Below are 7,160 nucleotides of genomic sequence, written 5' to 3' on the forward strand. Positions count from 1 at the left end.
AAGGGAAATGGTGAGAGGAGAGACAGAGAGAGAGAGAGAGGTGAGTGTCTGTCATTTGGTGTGTTACATTGTCCAGAGTTGTGTGTGATATTTCATAGTTCTGAGTGAGTGAGTGATTGGATGAATATTTGACATTGTCCACAGGTGTGTGTGTGTGTGTGTGAGTCAAACACACCACATACTACACACACACTCACATACACCACACAACCTCGCACACAACACACGCAGTTACGTTTTAAACATGATTTTCATCCAAACAGCTGGAGAACCAGGTTTTACAGGGAATTGGGGCACGGTGTGGTTTATTCTGATTGGCTCCTGTACTGAGTGAAGAATGTGATGAAGATGTAATGGTGATGCAGATATAAATACAGATTTACAGCAGGTTTAACTCACTCTAAACTTCACTACACTCAGAGATTTCACTTCTTCTGAAAGACTCTCTTCAAACACAATGGCAGCTCCAGAAATTAAAAATTGTGGACAATGGAGTAAATGGATGGATGCAGACGAAACTGTGACTGAGATCTGCAAGAAGGTGAATATATTTCTTTATTCATTTATGCTCTGTAAATGCTTCATCCTCCGCTGTCTGTAGCCCACTCAGGATTAAAACCCTTACTGTGTTCTAGTTTAATACTGATTTCACTGACCTTGTGTCTAATCTGAATCAAAACTGTTAACACCTGCTCCAAAGCTCATACAGCTTTATAAACAGCTTACATCACACTTTATAAGCTGTTCTACACATTTATATTGTAATTATTCCATGCAAAGTCACTTTATTAATGAGACAGTGTGACAGGGCAGACAAATAGGTGGAGTCTCTGTTTTGCTCCAGTGTCAAGACAGTGAGTTCCTCTTTCCAGTCTCAGTTTTATCCAAGGCTTCCTCCCGTTCGAGGGAGATTTTCCTGTCACTGTGGGACGCACTCGGGGTTAGATAGATAGATAGATAGATAGATAGATAGATAGATAGATAGATAGATAGAATCTTTATTGTCACATACAAACTTATACAGGTACAACATTGCAGCGAAATTGGCTTCCATCTGTACACTCACAGAAACAGGGGTTAGGTGTGTGCAACAGACGCGACCGCAGCAGGTTACCCGCGCCATTGTACTGTTAAAAGAAACAGTTGGAATTACATCGGGGAAGTGGTGGTAATAAAAAAAGAAGTTCCCATACTGTGCTTAAGACTGTGTGTGATCTTGAAAAAAACAACACCTGTAGCACACAAGCAATACACACACATATACTTTCAGTTACGTGGACAAGAAGCAGTAGGAGGTGTGTTCATGGGTGGGGTGGGGCTGGGGGGCAAAGTTCAGTCTGTGAGATAGTCCGCAGGATGGAGTAGCAATCACTTGTCCTTGAGACCGCAGTTCAGACAGGGGAGGGGTGCAGCCAGATATCCCCATAGCAACCGTTCCTCCGGGGTTTGACTATCAGCAGCTCGAGGCCACTGATAGCAGGGGCAGCCAAAACAGATAAATTCAGTTTGTTAGAATCAGAGACCTGAAGCTAATTTGTGCTAATAGTCCCTCTGATTCAAAGTTCCATTTTTGCTCTGTTCTTCCAAACGTTCAAACTTGGAGTTCAAAACCATTAGTTGCTCCATGATGGAATCCAAGCTTCTACACACAGTCACAGTCTGTGCGCTAACGGCTCTGCCCATCCCATCAATCATGTTGGTCAGTTTCCTTGGACTGTTTACACCTGACCCAACTCAATGTCCGAATAGGTATACAACTTCAATGTCCTCAATGGTAAGAGGCGCCACACGCCACCTCTCCCATCCATCCATGGCATATCCAGCCGACGTCGTTCCATCAGGGCAGGCGGGCTCCCCCAAGCCCAAGCTTCTCCTTGAGAAGATGGTGTCAATAGCATTGAGAGTTGATCAGTTGACCAGTTTATCAATTCCATTTCTAATTTTAATTTGAAGAGCGGTGCTAAGAGAGACTCTGATGGTAGACAAGACAAGACCAGAGAAGCAATTCGACTGCCTCCCACGAGACCAAGAGAGAGACCCAGTAATCTGTAAAGCTGCTTTGTGAAAACACCTGTTCTAATAACTGCACTATACATAAAACTGAACTGAATTTAACTGGAAAGAATTGATTGAGGGAGAATATTTTCCAAATAACAATAATAACCCTTCCCACTTTCTTTATCATAACCTCAATTCAATGAGCTTTACTGACATGACCACATCAGAACATCAGGCGCACATAGCTCTAGGGTCCTGGGGTTGTGTGTTCAAGACCTGCCTCGGGTCTCTGTCTGTGATGAGTTTGGTGTGTTCTCCTTGTGTCTGTGTGGGTTTCCTCCAGGTGCTGCAGTTTCCTCCCACAGTCAAAACACATATGTTGGTAGGAAGAACGGCCATGATAAAGTGTCTGTAGTTGTCACTGACTGGTGTCCTATCCAGGGTGTGTTCCTGCTTTTGTCGCCCAGTGATTCTGGGTAGGCTTCAGACCAATGAATGAATGTCTTTGGAGACTTAAGGCTAATGCATTTCAGATAGATACATAGGGTGTTTCAAATCAGTTGCTGTGGTAGTCATGTTGTTTGCTAATCTGCTGCTAGAGTGGTCTTCTTACTCAGGATTTGCTAAGCTGTTGCAAGGGTGTTACTATGGTATCCAAGGTGCTTGCCAAGTTGTTGCTTTGTATCAACCGTGGTTGTCACTTTTTATCAGCAGTTGTTGTCATTCTCATTACCAGCTTACTAACACATCTAACGTAATTACTATTGCATCCATTGACACAGTTTTCGTGCTGCTACGATGTTCCTTGTGTGTCCCTGACTGTTGGTAGGTGGTTGCTATGGTAACTGTGGTGGTTTATATTGTATCCATATTTGTTGTCATGGTGTATCATTATATGTTCTACCTTAGACTCATAGAGACTTTTGATTGAAGCCACTTGTAAGAAGCTCTACTCACAAACTTTGGCACATCCTGGATCAAATTCTCAATAAAGTTTAGGTCTCACATTTGGGTTAAAAACTACAAAAGAACGATCTGGTGTTTTTATATCTAGTTAAACTATATTCATATAAAGCTCTGATGAAGGTTGTTGTAGGAACTGGAGGCAGATTGATTGCTGGGAATTTATTGAGGCTCAAATCACAATCAGAGTAAACACAAAGAACAGATAAAAATAATAAAAGCTGAAGAAGTAAAGCCACGAGAAACAAATTAGAGAATCACACCATCCTCAGGATTAAAGGAGCCTCTGGTAAAGAGCTGTAGGTCACTCTCTCTGTGTGTGGACAGAGCTCTGGTCAGTGTTTGTGTTGATTTTCTGAGTGAAAATGCATGACTGCTCCTCTACAGAGAACACACTTCTGCACAGTTTAATACACACTCTCTGTAGAGCAGGGGCTCAGTTATTTTCATTAATCTGATTACAACATCAACATCACGTTTCACCTGATCAGAGGCACACAGACGTTCACACACACACACACACACACAGGTTTAATCTGAGAAATTGATAGTGGGCAACGGCAACACTTTAGCGTTCTTCAGATGGTCGACCTGATGAAGGTCCTGAAAAACCTGCAGGATAACACACTTATCCACTCCTGCATACACCTGAGAAAGAGAGAGAGAGAGAGAGAGAGAGAGAGAGAGAGAGAGAGAGAGAGAGAGAGAGAGAGAGAATGAGAGAGAGAATGTAATCAATGTAGTTGATAAAGTTGAAGTTCAGTTCCCAGCTCAGGCTTGATCACTACTCTACACCAATGAAAGTCCCTGCAGTAAGACTCTTAACTCTACATCTGTCCACAATTTAAAAATAATGATGTTTTATAACATTTACACTGTTGTTACATCGTCATTTAAATGTGTGCTTATGAACAGATGTTATAACACCTGTAATTAGAATTAATTATCAGCAGCTCTGAAAGCTTCAGCCAGATATTAGGGGGCATTATGTACACCATATAACAGGTTATATATTAAATACATTTTAATAAAAATGTTTGTCCTTAACTGTGAAATATATTAGATTTTTCTTCTCAAACAGCAAAATCTTAACTATAATATTTATCTTGTTTACACATTCATTAAAAATGGACAAACCATAATCAAACATAAACATTAAATACACCTTAATTCTGTAGTTCCGTCCTGCAACAACTTGATCCTGGTACGTCAGAGCATCAAAACGAGAAAAATTATGTTCTGTTTTCTTTTCAACTTCAGGCTGAAGCTGAAATGAAAAAATGTAAAAATATTACAGCAATAAAAACAAGATTAAAGTAGAATTAGGTTTCATAAACACTCACAGTTAGGAGTTAGCTTACAGATAATACACAGTCCTCCTTCATGTTTCATAATAATTAACAACATTATTATTATTATTATTATTATTATTATTATTGGACACTTTTTAAAATCCAAAAAAGTGCTTCATTCTGAGTGAGAACACCTGCTTTAAGCTGAACTCTGTGTTGACAGTGTGTTTAATCTCTACACAGAAATATGACGGGAACCAGGACGCTGTGTAGCAGCTGCACCTGAGCTTAAGGTTGACATTCTCAATGCTGAGTATGGCCTAGAGAAGTACAACATTCCCCCAGGATCAAGTTGGGGCTCAGTGGACCTGTGTTCTCTGGAGTGATGGAGCTCCATCCAGTTTCTTTGTGCATAATTCCGTTTTGTGCATCATTTCCTCTGCCTTCAGGAGGTTAAATATGGCAAAGTTCCATTTAAACCTTATCATTATCATATGTAACTCTTTATAAACTGTAGTATATGATGTCATTAACTAAAGTCTGGACTCATGAGATCATTGTCAGTGGGAGCTCAGAGTTACAGTGCGTTATGTTTACAGTGTTATTATAAACAGATGTTATAAAGCATTATGAACCTGACTTCATGAAGTCATACACTGTTGTTTAATAAAGTGATTTTGCATGGAATAATTACAATATAAAAATGAGTTAAATAAATGTGATATATGTTGTAGTGGCACTCTGTATCTTACAAATCCTTTTGTCCCATTTTTGGCAGCCAGTCTAACAACCAGTATTTGAAAAACGTGAGTGAGACTGAATCTTCTTTTGAAGGCTTACTTATAAAACACAAAAATAGACATTACACTAGACTCAATATGGCTTGGGCAAAAAACTATATTATATATATATTTTATTCCTTTTAAAGTTTATACAGCACTAAATTATTCATTTTAGAAATTACAATCATTATAAATTCTTATTAAATTATCTTCAAATATTTTAACCTTTTTAACTAAATTATTACAACAAATGAATTAACCCTTAACTGGCTCTTACATATTTACATGTTTATAAAGCTGTATGAGCTTTGGAGCAGGTGTTAACAGTTTTGATTCAGATTAGACACAAGGTCAGTGAAATCAGTATTAAACTAGAACACAGTAAAGGGTTTTAATCCTGAGTGGGCTACAGACAGCGGAGGATGAAGCATTTACAGATCATAAATAAAAAAGAATTATATTCACCTTCTTGCAGATCTCAGTCACAGTTTCATCAGCATCCATCCATTCACTCCATTGTCCACGTTTTGTAGTTTCTGGAGCTGCCATTGTGTTTGAAGAGAGTCTTTCAGGAGAAGTGAAATCTCTGAGTGTAGTGAAGTTTAGAGTGAGTTAAACCTGCTGTAAATCTGTATTTATATCTGCATCACTATTACTATCATCTTCTTCACTCAGTACAGGAGCCAATCAGAATAAACCACACCCTGGTCGTGCCTCAGTTCTCTGTAAAACCTGGTTCTCCAGCTGTCTGGAAGAAGGCTTTTTTCTTCTTGAATAAACAATATTTTTGGGCAAAATCATTTTTGAAACTTAACTGTATGGTGAAGGTGAGTGTGTGTGTGGTATGTGGTGTGTTTAACTCGCACAAACACACACACACACACACAAACACACGCGCGTGGACAATGTCAAACATTCCAAATCACACACACTCACCTGTCTCTCTCTCGCTCTGTCTCTGTCTCTCTCTCCTCTCATCATTTCCCTCGTAATCTCTCAGTTTCACACACTCACCAAGTCACTCACACACTCACACTTGTGGACAGTGTCACACACTCACCCAGTCACTCACACACTCACACCTTTGGACAGTGTCACACACTCACCCAGTCACTCACACACACACACACACCTGTGGACAGTGTCACACACTCAACCAGTGACTCACACACTCACACCTGTGGAGAGTTTCACACACACCTGTGGACAGTTTCACACACTCACCCAGTCACTCACACACACACACACACCTGTGGACAGTGTCACACACTCACCCAGTGACTCACACACTCACACCTGTGGACAGTTTCACACACTCACCCAGTCACTCACACACACACACACACCTGTGGACAGTGTCACACACTCACCCAGTGACTCACACACTCACACCTTTGGACAGTTTCACACACTCACTCCCACCTGTGTACAGTTTCACACACTCACCCAGTCACTCACACATTAACAGTGATTTAAACAGTGAGGACGCTAAGCATCCACAGAGTTCAATGGAGAAGCAGCGAAGTGCAGGGAAACGAGACGAGTCATTGGATAAATGCTGGGCTTTGTCCCGCCCATCGGACGCTCAGCGTCTCTGGGGGTCTATGGGGCAGTGGGCTGGCCTCGGCTGGCCCGGACACTCAGCTTCTGCATGATGATTGGATGATCTGTCTGAGGCTGAATCCCTTTTTGACTGACAGCGAAATGAATGAATCAGCGACCCTTTGGTGTAAAGATCCGAGGGAGCATTACATTTTCATTCTGTTCTGCGTTGAACCAGACACTTTCTTAATCCTCTTAGCGGCATTTTCTTTGTTAAAAACGACTAGCGACAAATCGAGGTTCTATTTCTGGTGAGTTTTTTGTAGCTGCTTGTGTTTGGAGACTGACTTCTATCACTCTTTCTGACTCCTATCGCAGTTGCTGTCCAGCGGGTGCTGCTGAGCCCCTCCACCGTCACAAAGCACTCACAGGCGGACACACTTCACATGGGCCAAGGCCGTTTTAGCAGCCTAGCTCTGCTGGCCATTGAGAGGACACTAGTCAAGTCCCTGGAAAAGACGCCTTGTTGGTACGACAGGGTCACAGATCATTTTCTTGAAAAGGAACGGAGGGTAGAATTTAC

At 41.2% G+C, this 7,160-nt stretch overlaps 1 long non-coding RNA gene across 1 annotated transcript; it reads right to left on the reverse strand.

The window, feature by feature from the left end:
- Window positions 1–3,120: 3,120 nt before the first annotated feature.
- Window positions 3,121–5,640, reverse strand: LOC136700539 (uncharacterized). The gene is made up of 3 exons (XR_010803762.1): window positions 5,501–5,640; window positions 4,127–4,228; window positions 3,121–3,609 (listed from the first exon to the last, which is right to left on the reverse strand). It is a non-coding gene; the product is annotated as an uncharacterized lncRNA (long non-coding RNA).
- Between the last annotated feature and the right edge of the window lie 1,520 nt (window positions 5,641–7,160).

The sequence above is a fragment of the Hoplias malabaricus genome, chromosome 6 (assembly GCF_029633855.1).
Source record: "Hoplias malabaricus isolate fHopMal1 chromosome 6, fHopMal1.hap1, whole genome shotgun sequence".
Lineage (NCBI taxonomy): Eukaryota > Metazoa > Chordata > Actinopteri > Characiformes > Erythrinidae > Hoplias > Hoplias malabaricus.